The sequence below is a fragment of the Somniosus microcephalus genome, chromosome 12 (assembly GCF_052327205.1).
Source record: "Somniosus microcephalus isolate GS21.2 chromosome 12, FLI_Smic_1.0, whole genome shotgun sequence".
NCBI lineage: Eukaryota > Metazoa > Chordata > Chondrichthyes > Squaliformes > Somniosidae > Somniosus > Somniosus microcephalus.
Window position 1 is genome coordinate 209644366 of NC_140998.1, and position 15184 is coordinate 209659549.

Below are 15184 nucleotides of genomic sequence, written 5' to 3' on the forward strand. Positions count from 1 at the left end.
TGCACTGTCGGAGGGACAGTACTGAGGGAGCGCTGCACTGTCGGAGTGGCAGTACTGAGGGAGCGCCGCACTGTCGGAGGGGCAGTACTGAGGGTGCGCAGCACTGTCGGCGGGACAGCACTGAGGGAGCGCAGCACTGTCGGAGGGGCAGTAATGAGGGAGTGCCGCACTATGGGAGGGGCAGTACTGAGGGAGCGCCGCATTGTTGGAGGGGCAGTACTGAGGGAGCGCAGCACTGTCGGAGGGGCAGTAATGAGGGAGTGCCGCACTATGGGAGGGGCAGTACTGAGGGAGCGCCGCATTGTTGGAGGGGCAGCACTGAGGGAGCACAGCACTGTTGGAGGGGCAGTAATGAGGGAATGAGGGAGTGCCGCACTGTGGAAGGGGCAGTACTGATGGAGCGCTGCACTGTCAGAGTTTCAGTACTGAGTGAGCGCTGCACTGTCGAAGGGGCAGTACTGAGGGAGCGCCGCACTGTCGGAGGGGCAGTACTGAGGGAGCGCCGCACTGTCGGAGGGGCAGTACTGAGGGAGCGCCACATTGTCGGAGGGGCAGTACTGAGGGAGGGCCACCATGTCGGAGGGGCGTTACTGAGGGAGCGCTGCACTGTCGGAGGGGCAGTACTGAGGGAGCGCCGCACTGTTGGCGGGTCAGTACTGAGGGAGTGCTGCACTGCCTGAGGTGCCGTCTTTTGAATGAAACATTAAACCGAGGCCCCGTCTGCTCTCTCAGTCAGACGTAAAGGATCCCATGGCTACTATTTCGAAGAAGAGCAGGGGGGAGTTCGCCCCGGTGTCCTGGGGCCGATATTTATCCCTCAACCAACATCACTAAAACAGATGATCTGGTCATTATCACACTGCTGTTTGTGGGAGCTTGCTGTGTGCAATTTGGCTGCCGCGTTTCCTACATTACAACAGTGACTACACTTCAAAAAGTACTTCATTGGCTGTGAAGCACTTTGAGACGGCCTGAGATCGTGAAAGATGCTGGAGAAATGGGAGTCTTTCTTTCTTTATCACTAATGAACGGCCTGGCTCTAATTTTAAGGTTTACGCCCCCCTTGTTCTGGACTCACCACACCAGCGAAAATAGATTCTTTCTCTCTACCCTATCGAACCCTTTAATCATCATAAACACCTCAATTAAATCACAACCTGTAATCTTAATATATTTACACAATAAGGGTAAATACTTTCGTTGAGGTAATTTAATTGTGTGACTGGATGCCTTGTGTAACTCAGTAAATGGCGTGTTTACCACTAATAAGGATAATGAGTAATCCTCAGGTACATTAAGGAGTGCGAGGCAAGGGGAGGTGGCAGAAGCAGGCAGCTTTCTTTGACAGTAAGTGTTATCCAACGTTGGTGAAAGGTGAGCTGTCTTTTCCACTTGTCTCTGGCTCCGATATGGCCTGGTCTCCGCCGCTAACTAGGCCTCTTACTCCAGGTTCACGGCCTAGGCCGGAGGCTGAGGCCCTGTCGGAGTTCCGCCGCTTACCCCGGGCGGCGCTGCCGTGGGACAGGTCCGTACTGGGTTAGTCGCTCCCAGTCGGGGAAGGCCGAGGCCTGGGCAGTTCAGTAGGCCTCGTTGCTCCCAGGGCCGGGGGCGCTGGGGGTGGAGATCAGGCAGGGTTCCCCGCTCCCGATCGCTCTCCGGTGACAACTGGGAGGGACGCACGTCCAAAGGCTGGGCGAGGGCGAGACAGGCCCATTTCTCCCTCGCCCGCCCGGCCGCTCCCAGCAGCCACCGCCACGGCTCAACTGCCTGCCGTCAATCCAGAGACATAAGGCCCGTAATTCAGGTCGACACTCCCGACACACGTCAAGGAGGCAAAAGATGTTGCCACGGAGATGGCGAGATTACGGGCCATTGTGACTGCGACCTCTCCAGCGTTGGTTAACTGTTGCGATATTTATTTGCTCTGCAGGTCAAGAAAGGATTTGCTTTTTGAGCGATGAAGCTACTTTTCGTTTCGGGGGCGGTTGTTTTTCTCTCGCTGTGCATTCTGTCAGGTACGTCCTTAAGCCAAACTGGGGGTGGGGGAGCAGTAACCATTTCTGATAAATTCATAATGTATAGGGGGAGCGCCGCACTGTCGGAGGGGCAGTACTGAGGGAGCGCCGCACTGTCGGAGGGGCAGTACTGAGGGAGCGCCGCACTGTCGGAGGGGCAGTACTGAGTGAGCGCCGCACTATCGTAGGGTCAGTACTGAGGGAGTGCCGCACTGTCAGAGGGTCAGTACTGAGGGAGCGCCGCACTGTTGGAGGGGCAGTACTGAGGGAGCGCCGCACTGTCGGAGGGGCAGTACTGAGGGAGAACCGCACTGTCGGAGGGGCAGTACTGAGGGAGCGCCGCACTATCAGAGGGTCAGTACTGAGGGAGGGTCGCATTGTCGTAGGGGCAGTACTGAGGGAGCGCCGCACTGTTGGAGGGGCGGTACTGAGGGAGCATCGCAGAATCGGAGGGGCGATATTGAGGGAGCGCCGCACTGTCGGAGGGGCAGCACTGAGGGAGCGCCGCACTGTTGGAAGGGCGGTACTGAGGTAGCGCCGCACTGTCGGAGGGGCGGTACAGAGTGAGTGCTGCACTGTCGGAGGGGCAGTACTGAGAGAGTGCCACACTGTCAGAGGGTCAGTACTGAAGGAGCGCCGCACTGTCGGAGGGGTTGCACTGAGGGAGCGCCGCACTGTCGGAGGGGCAGTACTGAGGGAGCGCCGCACTGTCGGAGGGGTTGCACTGAGGGAGCGCCGCACTGTCGGAGGGGCAGTACTGAGGGAGCATCACACTGTTGGAGGGGCAGTACCGAGGGAGCGCCGCACGGTCCGAGGGGCCGGCTATCTGATGAGACGTTAAGCCGAGGCCCCGTCTGCCCTCTCAGGTGGATGTAAAAGATCCCACAGCCACTATTGGAAGAAGAGCAGGGGGGAGTTCTCCCCTGTGTCCTGGGGCTAATATTCATCCCTCAACCAACCTCACTAAAACAGATGATCTGGCCATTGTCACATTGCTGTTTGTGGGAGCTTGCTGTGCACAAATTGGCTGCCGCGTTTACTACATTACAACAGTGACCACACTTCAAAAAAAGTCGTTCATTGGCTGTGAAGCGCGTTGGGACGTCCTGAGATGGTGAAAGACGTTATAAATGCCATCCTTTTTGTCTTTTTCTATGCTAACGATCTCCATGACAATATTGTGAGTGAAGTGGAAAAGATTGCCCCCTGTCGTATCTCAACCCACAGCTCCAGAGAATAACAAAGCAAGATTAACTGCTCATTCTCATGTTTGTGGGATCTTGCTGTGTATGCCACAGTTGTCACATGTCCCTGCATAACTCCAGAGTGGTTAATTAAGGCATTCCCGAGAGAAACGAGAAGGCCTTTGTGGAGATGGAAGTTCTGTGTCTTTTTATTTTCTTGCAAAGAGCCCGGTCAATGGCTCCGGTAACTTTCAGGCTCCTCTGCAAAGCCCCCTGTTGTCAAGTTGCCCACCCACTGCCTCGCCTGCGGGCACAAGAGCAGCAAAGAGTGGAGGGCAGGAAGAGGCCAAGCCCAGAGAGAGAGACAGAGAGGGATTGAGAGAGAGAGAGAGAGAGAGGCAGAGAGAGTGAGACAGAGAGAGAGAGACAGAGAGAGAGAGAGACAGAGAGAGAGAGACAGAGAGCGAGAGTGAGAGAAATTTTCATCTGGCTGTGAATGAACTGAAAGAGAAAGCAAGAAGGGCTTTCTATGCCATTAAAAAATCAATCCAAATAGAAATCCCAATTAGCATTTGGCTCAAAATTTTTAAATCAATAATTGAACCAATTGCATTCTATGGCAGTGAAGTGTGTGGACCGCTAACACAACAAGAATTTGCAAAATGGGACAAACACCCAATTGAGATCCTACATGCAGAATTCTGTAAAAGTATCCTCCGGACTCAAAGGAAAACCGTAAACAATGCATGCAGGGCAGAACTAGGCCAATATCCACTAATAATTACTATCCAAAAAAGAGCCACCAAATTTTGGAAACACCTAAAAATGAGCAACCCCCACTGCTATCATTACGAAGCCTTGAAATGCCAAGAGAGGACCATAAAGAAAAATACCCTCAGTCAACTAGTCCTGGGACTCAGTGAAGCAACCACTAACACTACTAACAATAGCCAGCCCCAGGACAGTGACATCGTAGCACAGAGAATTCGACCCAACACAATTGTCACTAAGCAAAAGGAAAAATACCTGTCATATTGGGCAGAAACGACAAAAACCCAAAACAAACTCAATTGCTACTTGGCCCTAAACAGACAATACAACATGGCTGAATACCTGACCATGGTAAAGGATAGCAAACTGAGAAAAACCTTGACAAGGTACAGACTTAGTGAACATAGCCTGGCGATCGAAAAAGGCAGACACAGGCAGACCAGGCTGCCAAGAGAGGACAGGATATGCTCTCACTGCAGTCAGGGAGTGGTGGAGACAGAGATGCACTTCCTCACAGCTTGTAGAAAATATCAGGGCATCAGGGAGAATTTCTACCCAAAATTCACAAAAATATGCCCGGAATTCAGAAATTTGAATGACGACCAAAAACTCCCATACCTACTAGGGAAAGAGAGAAACTGTGCACGGTGGCATAGTGGTTAGCACTGTTGCCTCACAGCGCCAGGGACCCGGGTTCGAATCCGGCCTCGGGTGACTGTCTGTGTGGAGTTTGCACATTCTCCCCGTGTTTGCGTGGGTTTTCTCCGGGTGCTCCGGTTTCCTCCCACAGTCCAAAGATGTGCGGGTTAGGTTGATTGGCTATGATAAATTGACCCTTAGTGGTAGGGGGATTAAATACGTGGGGTTACGGGGATAGGGTGGGATATGTGTTGGTGTAGGGGTTACGGGGATCGGGTGGGATATGTGTCGGTGCAGGCTCGATGGGCTGAAATGGCCTCTATCTGCACTGGGGTTTCTGTGATCTGTGATCTGTGATCTGTGATCTTAGCGGAACACTATGTTACAGCTTGCCATAAACAGAGGGACAACCAGTAAACCTAAGAAAAGAGTATATACAAATTATACGAATGTATATTTATACACTCAGGGATATATCTGTTTATACACTGTATGGATAGATCTGTATTTTTGTGAACAAACATGAATGTTTTTCGATGCTTTGGCAACATAAGATGTAACTTGTCATGCCAATAAAGCGATTTGAATTGAATTGAATTGAATTGAGAGAGAGAGAGAGAGAGACAGTGAGAGAGAGAGACTGAGAGAGAGAGAGAGAAAGAGAGGGAGAGCGTGAACTAACGGTGCAATTTGCTTCCCGCAGAGAATGCATCAGCCACACACTCGAGATCGGCGCTCTTCCCCACGGGACAGGGGTCTTATCTGGGAGCGTACACCAACTTCCAAGACCGCTTCCGTACCTTCTACGCCCGAATTACAGGAGCAATCCGCGAATTATTCCGCGATGTAAACCTCTCGAACTTTATGGATAAAATACGGTGAGAGAAGACGCCTCCCTCCTCAGCGAGCTGTCGGTGCGGCCGCTCCCTCCCTCCCTGTCCGATCCCCTCTCTATCTGTCCGTCGGTCACCCCCTTTCTCCCGCGCCCACCCTAATCCCATTGCAACAGCACCGCCCTGGAATGCTCCTGTCAGTCTCTCCGTCTCACTGCAAACCACAATCGGATACATGAACTTCAGTGTAGATACGGGTGAGGTGGTACATTTTGGTCGGAAGAATAAGGAGGCCACCTACTCCTAGGAAAGAAGTATCTAAATGGTGTCGAGGATTCCTGGGATGAGAGGACTGTCCTATGAGGAGAGATTGTGTAGAATGGGCCGATACTCTCTGGAGTTTAGGAGAATGAGTGGTGATCTTATTGAAACATACAAGATTCTGAGGGGAATTGACAGGGTCGATGCTGAGAGGTTGTTTCCCCCTGGCTGGAGAGTCTAGAACCAGGGGTCACAGTCTCAGAATAAGGGGTCGGCCATTGAGGACTGAGATGCGGAGGAATTTCTTCACTCAGAGGGCGGTGAATCTTTGGAATTCTCTGCCCCAGAGGGCTGTGGAGGCTCAGTCGTTGAGTATATTCAAGGTGGAGATCGATAGATTTTTGGATATTAAGGGAATCGAGGGATATGGAGATCGGGCAGGAAAGTGGATTTGTCGAAGATCAGCCATGATCTTATTGAATAGCAGAGCGGGCTTGAGGGGCTGAATGGTGGAGCAGGCTAGAGGGGCCGTGTGGTGGAGCAGGCTCAAGGGGCCATGTGGTGGAGCAGGCTAGAGGGGCCGTGTGGTGGAGCAGGCTCGAGGGGCCGAATGGCGGAGCGGGCTCGAGGGGCCATATGGCGGAGCAGGCTCGAGGGGCCGAATGGCGGAGCGGGCTCGAGGGGCCGAATGGTGAAGCGGGCTCGAGGGGCCGTATGGCGGTGTAGGCTCGAGGGGCCGAATGGTGAAGCGGGCTCGAGGGGCCGAATGGCGGAGCGGGCTCGAGGGGCCGTGTGGCGGAGCAGGCTCGAGGGGCTGATTGGCGGAGCAGGCTCGAGGGGCCGTATGGCGGAGCGGGCTCGAGGGGCCGAATGGCGAAGCGGGCTCGAGGGGCCGTGTGGCGGAGCAGATTCGAGGGGCCGTATGGCGGAGCGGGCTCGAGGGGCCGTAGGGAGGAGCAGGCTCGAGGGGCCGAATGGCGGAGCGGGCTCGAGGGGCCGAATGGCGGAGCGGGCTCGAGGGGCCGAATGGCGGAGCGGGCTCGAGGGGCCGTGTGGCGGAGCAGGCTCGAGGGGCCGAATGGCGGAGCGGGCTCGAGGGGCCGAATGGCGGAGCGGGTTCGAGGGGCCGAATGGCGGAGCGGGCTCGAGGGGCCGAATGGCGGAGCGGGCTCGAGGGGCCGTGTGGCGGAGCAGGCTCGAGGGGCCGAATGGCGGAGCGGGCTCGAGGGGCCGAATGGCGGAGTAGGCTCGAGGGGCCGAATGGTGAAGCGGGCTCGAGGGGCCGAATGGTGGAGCGGGCTCGAGGGGCCGTGTGGCGGAGCAGGCTCGAGGGGCTGATTGGCGGAGCAGGCTCGAGGGGCCGTATGGCGGAGCGGGCTCGAGGGGCCGAATGGTGAAGCGGGCTCGAGGGGCCGTATGGCGGAGTAGGCTCGAGGGGCCGAATGGTGAAGCGGGCTCGAGGGGCCGAATGGCGGAGCGGGCTCGAGGGGCCGTGTGGCGGAGCAGGCTCGAGGGGCTGATTGGCGGAGCAGGCTCGAGGGGCCGTGTGGCGGAGCAGATTCGAGGGGCCGTATGGCGGAGCGGGCTCGAGGGGCCGTAGGGAGGAGCAGGCTCGAGGGGCCGAATGGCGGAGCGGGCTCGAGGGGCCGAATGGTGGAGCGGGCTCGAGGGGCCGAATGGCGGAGCGGGCTCGAGGGGCCGTGTGGCGGAGCAGGCTCGAGGGGCCGAATGGCGGAGCGGGCTCGAGGGGCCGAATGGCGGAGCGGGCTCGAGGGGCCGAATGGCGGAGCGGGCTCGAGGGGCCGAATGGCGAAGCGGGCTCGAGGGGCCGAATGGCGGAGCGGGCTCGAGGGGCCGTGTGGCGGAGCAGGCTCGAGGGGCCGAATGGCGGAGCGGGCTCGAGGGGCCATGTGGCGGAGCAGGCTCGAGGGCTGTGTGGCGGAGCAGGCTCGAGGGCTGTGTGGCGGAGCAGGCTCGAGGGGCCGACTGGCGGAACGGGCTCGAGGGGCTGTATGGCGGAGCGGGCTCGAGGGGCCGTGTGGCGGAGCGGGCTCGAGGGGCCGTATGGCGGAGCGGGCTCGAGGGGCCAAATATGCGAAGCGGGCTCGAGGGGCCGAATGGCGGAGCGGGCTCGAGGGGCCGTATGGCGGAGCGGGCTCGAGGGGCCGAATGGCGGAGCGGGCTCGAGGGGCCGAATGGCGGAGCGGGCTCGAGGGGCCGTATGGCGGAGCAGGCTCGAGGGGCCGTATGGCGGAGCAGGCTCGAGGGGCCGTATGGCGGAGAAGGCTCGAGGGGCCGTATGGCGGAGCAGGCTCGAGGGGCCGTATGGCGGAGCAGGCTCGAGGGGCCGTATGGCGGAGAAGGCTCGAGGGGCCGTATGGCGGAGCAGGCTCGAGGGGCCGTATGGCGGAGCAGGCTCAAGGGGCCGTATGGCGGAGCAGGCTCGAGGGGCCGTATGGCGGAGAAGGCTCGAGGGGCCGTATGGCGGAGCAGGCTCGAGGGGCCGTATGGCGGAGAAGGCTCGAGGGGCCGTATGGCGGAGCAGGCTCGAGGGGCCGTATGGCGGAGAAGGCTCGAGGGGCCGTATGGCGGAGCAGGCTCGAGGGGCCGTATGGCGGAGCAGGCTCGAGGGGCCGTATGGCGGAGAAGGCTCGAGGGGCCGTATGGCGGAGCAGGCTCGAGGGGCCGTATGGCGGAGAAGGCTCGAGGGGCCGTATGGCGGAGAAGGCTCGAGGGGCCAAATGGCCGACTCCTGCTCCTAACTCATGTTCTTATTTTCTAGGAGCAGAGGGATCTGCAGATACAGACACACAAATCATTAAAAGTAGCATCGCAGGTTAATAAGGCCATAAAAAAGCAAACAAAGTACTGGGGTTAATTTCTAGAGGAATAGAATTGAAAAACAGAGAAGTTATGTTAAACTTGTATAGAACCTTGATTGGACCACACTTGGAGCACGGTGCACAGTTCTTGCCATGCACTGTGACATTCCCCATGGTCGAATACTCTGCACGTCGCGGCGCTCCCCATTGGTTGGCTGACCAAGCGGTTGCCATGCACTGTGACATTCCCCATGGTCGAATAGTCTGCCCGTCGCGGTGCTCCCCATTGGTTGGCTGACCAAGCGGTTGCCATGCACTGTGACACTCGCCATGGTCGAATAGTCCGCCCGTCGCGGCGCTCCCCATTGATTGGTTGACCCTGGCTGTGACGCCTCCCCTCCCCGCCCTCCCATGGCTGAATTCCTTTGCCCTCGGCCGCCGCTCCGCCCTCGTTCAGCGCTGGCCCTCACGCTGGCCCTCACGCTCCGCCCTCGTTCAGCGCTGGCCCTCACGCTCCGCCCTCGTTCAGCGCTGGCCCTCACGCTCCGCCCTCGTTCAGCGCTGGCCCTCACGCTCCGCCCTCGTTCAGCGCTGGCCCTCACGCTGGCCTCTGTTGCAATGTGTTGCAGGCGATTCAATGAGCAGACTAGAGAGGCCTGGAGGGACCTGATCTTCTCGTGAGGACGGTGATCTGGAGCGTTCGCTGTGACCAGACTGCTTCATGAGTGTTCAGCAAGCCGCTCGACCGCCCTGCTTTTACTAACCCTTGTATAACCCGATCCTTGGCTGTTTCCCCACTGCTGTATCTATAACATGCGGCACGATGTATATTGGTAATGTGAGAACGACAGATTCCACCTGTGACTACGACAGCACCAAGCGATTTCTGTGCTGCTTGTGACAAGAGCCAATGAAAATTAAACCCGATTAAATCCTGGAATTTGCGTTGATTTATTTAACGTGCTGTACATTACATGTTTCAATGACTTAATGCTCTCCAGAAACAACTGTAGGACCAGCACACACACATCCTTCATTAATAAAAAAAAACTTGCATTTCTCCAGCGCCTTTCACGACCACCGGACGTCCCAAAACACTTTACAGCCAGTGAAGTACTTTTGAAATGTATTCACTGTTGTAATATGGGAAATGCGGCAGTCAGTTTGCACACAGCAAGCTCCCACAAACAGCAATGTGATAATGACCAGATCATCTGTAAATCAGATAAATATTGGCCAGGACACCGGGGATAACTCCCATAGAAACATAGAAGATAGGAGCAGGAGTCGGCCATTCAGCTCCTTGAGCCTGCTCCGCCATTTAATGAGATCATGGCTGATCATCCAAATTCAGTACCCTGTCCCTGCTTTCTCCCCATACCCCTTGATCCCTTTAGCCTTAACAAATATATCCAACTCTTTCTTGAATATATTTAATGAATTGGCCTCCACCGCCCTCTGTGACAGAGAATTCCACAGGTTCACCACTCTCTGGGTGAAGAAATTCCTCCTCATTTCAGTCCTAAATGTCCTACCCCTTATCCTTAGACTATGACCCCTGGTTCTGGACTCCCCGGCCATCGGGAACATCCTTCCTGCATCTAGTCTGTCCAGGCCTGACAGAATTTTATAGGTTTCGATGAGATCCCCTCTCATTCTTCTAAACTCCAGTGAGTATAAGCCCAATCAACACAATCTCTCCTCGTACGTCATTCCTGCCATCCCAGGTATCAGCCTGGTGAATCTTCGCTGCACTCCCTCCATGGCAAGAACATCCTTCCTCAGATAAGGCGACCAAAACTGTACACAATACTCAAGGTGCGGTCTCACCAAGGCCCTGTACAACGGCAGCAAGACATCCTTGTTCCTGTACTCGAACCCTCTCGCTACGAAGGCCAACATAACATTTGCCTTCTTAACCGCCTGCTGCAACTACATGCTTATCTTCAGCGACTGGTACACAAGAACACCCAGGTCTCTTTGCACTTCCCCGTGCTCTTCTTCGAAATAAGATGGGAAATAGCCCACCTGAGAGAGAGCAGACGGGGCATCGGTTTAACGTCTCCTCCGCCAATGCAGCGCTCCCTCAGTAACGCCCCTCTGACAGTGCGGTGCTCCCCCAGTACTGCCCCTCTGACAGTGCGGCGCTCCCTCAGTACTGCCCCTCCGACAGTGCGGCGCTCCCTCAGTACTGCCCCTCTGACAGTGCGGCGCTCCCTCAGTACTGCCCCTCCCACAGTACGGCACTCCCTCAGTACTGCCCCTCCGACAGTGTGGCGCTCCCTCAGTACTGCCCCTCTGACAGTGCAGCGCTCCCTCAGTACTGCCCCTCTGACAGTGCGGCGCTCCCCCAGTACTGCCCCTCCGACAGTGCGGCGCTCCCTTAGTACTGCCCCTCCGACAGTGCGGCGCTCCCTCAGTACTGCCCCTCTGACAGTGCGGCGCTCCCTCAGTAACGCCCCTCTGACAGTGCGGTGCTCCCCCAGTACTGCCCCTCTGACAGTGTGGCGCTCCCTCAGTACTGCCCCTCCGACAGTGCGGCGCTCCCTCAGTACTGCCCCTCTGACAGTGCGGCGCTCCCTCAGTACTGCCCCTCCCACAGTACGGCACTCCCTCAGTACTGCCCCTCCGACAGTGTGGCGCTCCCTCAGTACTGCCCCTCTGACAGTGCAGCGCTCCCTCAGTACTGCCCCTCTGACAGTGCGGCGCTCCCCCAGTACTGCCCCTCCGACAGTGCGGCGCTCCCTTAGTACTGCCCCTCCGACAGTGCGGCGCTCCCTCAGTACTGCCCCTCCGACAGTGTGGCGCTCCCTCAGTACTGCCCCTCTGACAGTGCAGCGCTCTCTCTGTACTGCCCCTCTGACAGTGCGGCGCTCCCTCAGCACTGCCCCTCCGACAGTGCGGCGCTCCCTCAGTACTGCCCCTCTGACAGTGCAGCGCTCTCTCTGTACTGCCCCTCTGACAGTGTGGCGCTCCCTCAGTACTGCCCCTCCGACAGTGCAGCGCTCTCTCTGTACTGCCCCTCTGACAGTGTGGCGCTCCCTCAGTACTGCCCCTCCGACAGTGCAGCGCTCTCTCTGTACTGCCCCTCCGACAGTGTGGCGCTCCCTCAGTACTGCCCCTCCGACAGTGCAGCGCTCTCTCTGTACTGCCCCTCCGACAGTGCGGCGCTCCCTCAGTACTGCCCCTCCGACAGTGCGGCGCTCCCTCAGTACTGACCCTCCGACAGTGCGGCGCTCCCTCAGTACTGCCCCGCCGACAGTGTGGCGCTCCCTCAGTACTGCCCCTCCGACAGTGCGGTGCTCCCTCAGTACTGCCCCTCCGACAGTGCGGCGCTCCCTCAGCACTGCCCCTCCGACAGTGCGGCGCTCCCTTAGTACTGCCCCTCCGACAGTGCGGCGCTCCCTCAGTACTGCCCCTCCGACAGTGCGGCGCTCCCTCAGTACTGCCCCTCCGACAGTGTGGCGCTCCCTCAGTACTGCCCCTCCGACAGTGTGGCGCTCCCTCAGTACTGCCCCTCCGACAGTGCGGCGCTCCCTCAGTACTGCCCCTCCGACAGTGCGGCGCTCTCTCTGTACTGCCCCTCCGACAGTGCTGCGCTCCCTCAGTACTGCCCCTCCGACAGTGTGGCGCTCCCTCAGTACTGCCCCTCCGACAGTGCGGCGCTCCCTTAGTACTGCCCCTCCGACAGTGCGGCGCTCCCTCAGTACTGCCCCTCCGACAGTGTGGCGCTCCCTCAGTACTGCCCCTCCGACAGTGTGGCGCTCCCTCAGTACTGCCCCTCCGACAGTGTGGCGCTCCCTCAGTACTGCCCCTCCGACAGTGCAGCGCTCTCTCTGTACTGCCCCTCCGACAGTGCGGCGCTCCCTCAGTACTGACCCTCTGACAGTGTGGCGCTCCCTCAGTACTGCCCCTCCGACAGTGCGGCGCTCCCTCAGTACTGCCCCTCCGACAGTGCAGCGCTCTCTCTGTACTGCCCCTCCGACAGTGCGGCGCTCCCTCAGTACTGCCCCTCCGACAGTGCGGCGCTCCCTCAGTACTGCCCCTCCGACAGTGTGGCGCTCCCTTAGTACTGCCCCTCCGACAGTGTGGCGCTCCCTTAGTACTGCCCCTCCGACAGTGCGGCGCTCCCTCAGTACTGCACTGGAGTGTCAGTGTAGCTTGACTGTGCTCAAGTCCCTGGAGTGGGAGTTGAACCCACAACCTTCCTACTCAGAGGCGAGGGCGCTCCCCACTGAGCCACGGCTGACACTACAATAGATCAAAACTGGTTAAATACTTGAAGGGGTAAAATGTATGGGGAAACGGTAGTGTAGTGGTAATGTCACTGGGCTGGTAATCCAGAGGCCTGGACTAGTGATTTCAGAGATGTGAGTTTAAATCCCACCACAGCCGCTGGGAATTTAAATTCAGTTAATTAAGTTAATCTGGAATATAAAGCTAGTATCAGTAATGGTGACCTTGTGGGCGAAGCTACTAGATTGATGTAAAAACCCATCTGGTTCACTAATGTATTTTGGGAAGGAAATCTACTGCCCTTACCCGGTCTGGCCTATATGTGGCTCCAGACCCGCAGCAATGTGGTTGACTCTTAACTGGCCCTCTGAAGCTCAGTTGTAACAAACTGCTAGGTAAACCCTTCACCACACGGACTGCAGCAGTTCAAGAGGGTGGCTCGCTCACCGCCTTCTGAAGGCTCAATTAGGGATGGGCAGTAAATTCTGGCCCCCGCCAGCCAATAGGCTGATTGTGGACGGCACTGCCAATAAGCTGGCACAGGTGCGACGGGCCGAATGGCTTCCTGCTGTGCCGTATCATTCCGTGGAAGGTAACCAGGACAAAAAAAAACAGGAAATGCTGGGAACGCTCAGCAGGTCTGGGGAGAAACAGAGGCTTGGATTCTCCCATTAAAAAAAAAGGGCGTGTTTTTAAAAATTGGTTTATGGGATGTGGGTGTCGCTGGCAAGGCCAGCATTTGTTGCCCATCCCTAGTTGCCCCTTGAGAAGGTGGTGGTGAACCGCTGCAGTCCGTGTGGTGAAGGTGCTCCCACAGTGCTGTTAGGGAGGGAGTTCCAGGATTTTGACCCAGCGACGATGAAGGAACGGCCGATATATTTCCAAGTCGGGATGGTGTGTGTGACTTGGAGGGGAACTTGGAGGCAGTGGTGGTCCCATGCGCCTGCTGCCCTTGTCCTTCTAGGTGGAAGAGGTGGCGGGTTTGGGAGGTGCTGCCGAAGAAGCCTTGGCGAGTTGCTGCAGTGCGTCTTGTAGATGGTACACACTGCAGCCACGGTACGCCGGTGGTGGAGGGAGTGAATGTTTAAGGTGGTGGATGGGGTGCCAATCAAGCGGGCTGCTTTGTCCTGGATGGTGTCGAGCTTCTTGGGTACACTTCTAAGCCAGAATGGTGTGTGTAATTTGGAGGTGGCGGTGTTCCCGTGCGCCTGCTGCCCTTGTCCTTCTAGGTGGAAAAGGTCACGGGCTGTGCGAATCTTGTGAACCCAGCAGTTAAACCGAGGCAGGGACTGCTGGATCCAGGAGGTGAGTGGCTTTATACCCACCTCCTGGATCCAGGGTCCCAACCGTACCCACCCCACCACGAGGCCTCCGATCGCCACTTCACCTGGCCTCCCGACTTTCGAGGGCAACCCGCCTCCCCGAAGAAAATTCCCGCCTGGGGCTCACGGTTCAGGCCGATGACCTTTCCACCGGAACGGGGAAAAAGTTAGACAGGGCGGGGAATTCGGCGCTCGATTTCTCGGCCGCGGCGCTGCCGTTTCCGTCGTCACCACCAGAGCTAGCGCCCTCTCTTAACCTGGCACCGCTGAACCTGCCCTTCAGCAGCAGCAAGGATCCCCTCGACCAGCGAAATTTCAAGGGATCGTCAGCAATCTCGGGTTGGGCGCTGATTAATTCGACCGGCTGGGTTTAAGTTTGTAGAAGGGTTTTGGATCTTTCCAGGGTTGTTTGGGGTCGGTTCATGGCGCTGCAAGCAGAGAAGGCCTTGCTTCTGAATTCAAGGGTTCCGGTCATGACCACTTGCTCCAATCAGAGAATCATCGTCGAATCATAGAATGGTTACAGCACAAAAGGAGGCCATTCGGCCTGTCGAGCCCGAGCCAGCTCTCTGCAAGAACACTTCAGCTAGTCCCACTCCCCCGCCCTTTCCCCGTAGCCCTGCAATTTTTTTTCCTTCAGCTACTTATCCAATTCCCTTTAGAAAGCAATGATTGAGTCTGCCTCCACCACCCTCTCAGGCAGAGCATTCCAGATCCTAACCACTCGCTTGTAAAAAAGTTTTTCCTCATGTCGCCTATAGCTCTTTTGCCAATCACCTTCAATCTGTGTCCTCTGGTTCTCGACCCTTCCGCCAATGGGAACAGTTTCTCTCTCTCTGCTCTGTCCAGACCCCCTCATGATTTTGAACACCTCGATCAAATCTCCCCTCAACCTTCTCTGCTCTAAGGAGAACAACCCCAGCTTCTCCAGTCTCTCCACATCACTGAAGTCCCTCATCCCGGGAACCATCCTGGTCAATCTCCCCTTAACCTTCTCTGCTCCAAGGAGAACAATCCCAGCTTCTCCAGTCTCTCCACGTCACTGAAGTCCCTCATCCCGGGAACCATTCTCGTAAATCTTTTCTGCACCCTCTCTAAGGC

The 15184-nt window shown here is 57.3% G+C and overlaps 1 long non-coding RNA gene across 1 annotated transcript; it reads left to right on the forward strand.

The window, feature by feature from the left end:
- The first annotated feature begins 1919 nt into the window (after positions 1–1919).
- LOC147109992 (uncharacterized) lies at positions 1920–9465 on the forward strand. Its single transcript, XR_015080447.1, has 3 exons — positions 1920–2015; positions 5313–5487; positions 9155–9465. It is a non-coding gene; the product is annotated as an uncharacterized LOC147109992 (long non-coding RNA).
- The last annotated feature ends 5719 nt before the right edge of the window (positions 9466–15184 follow it).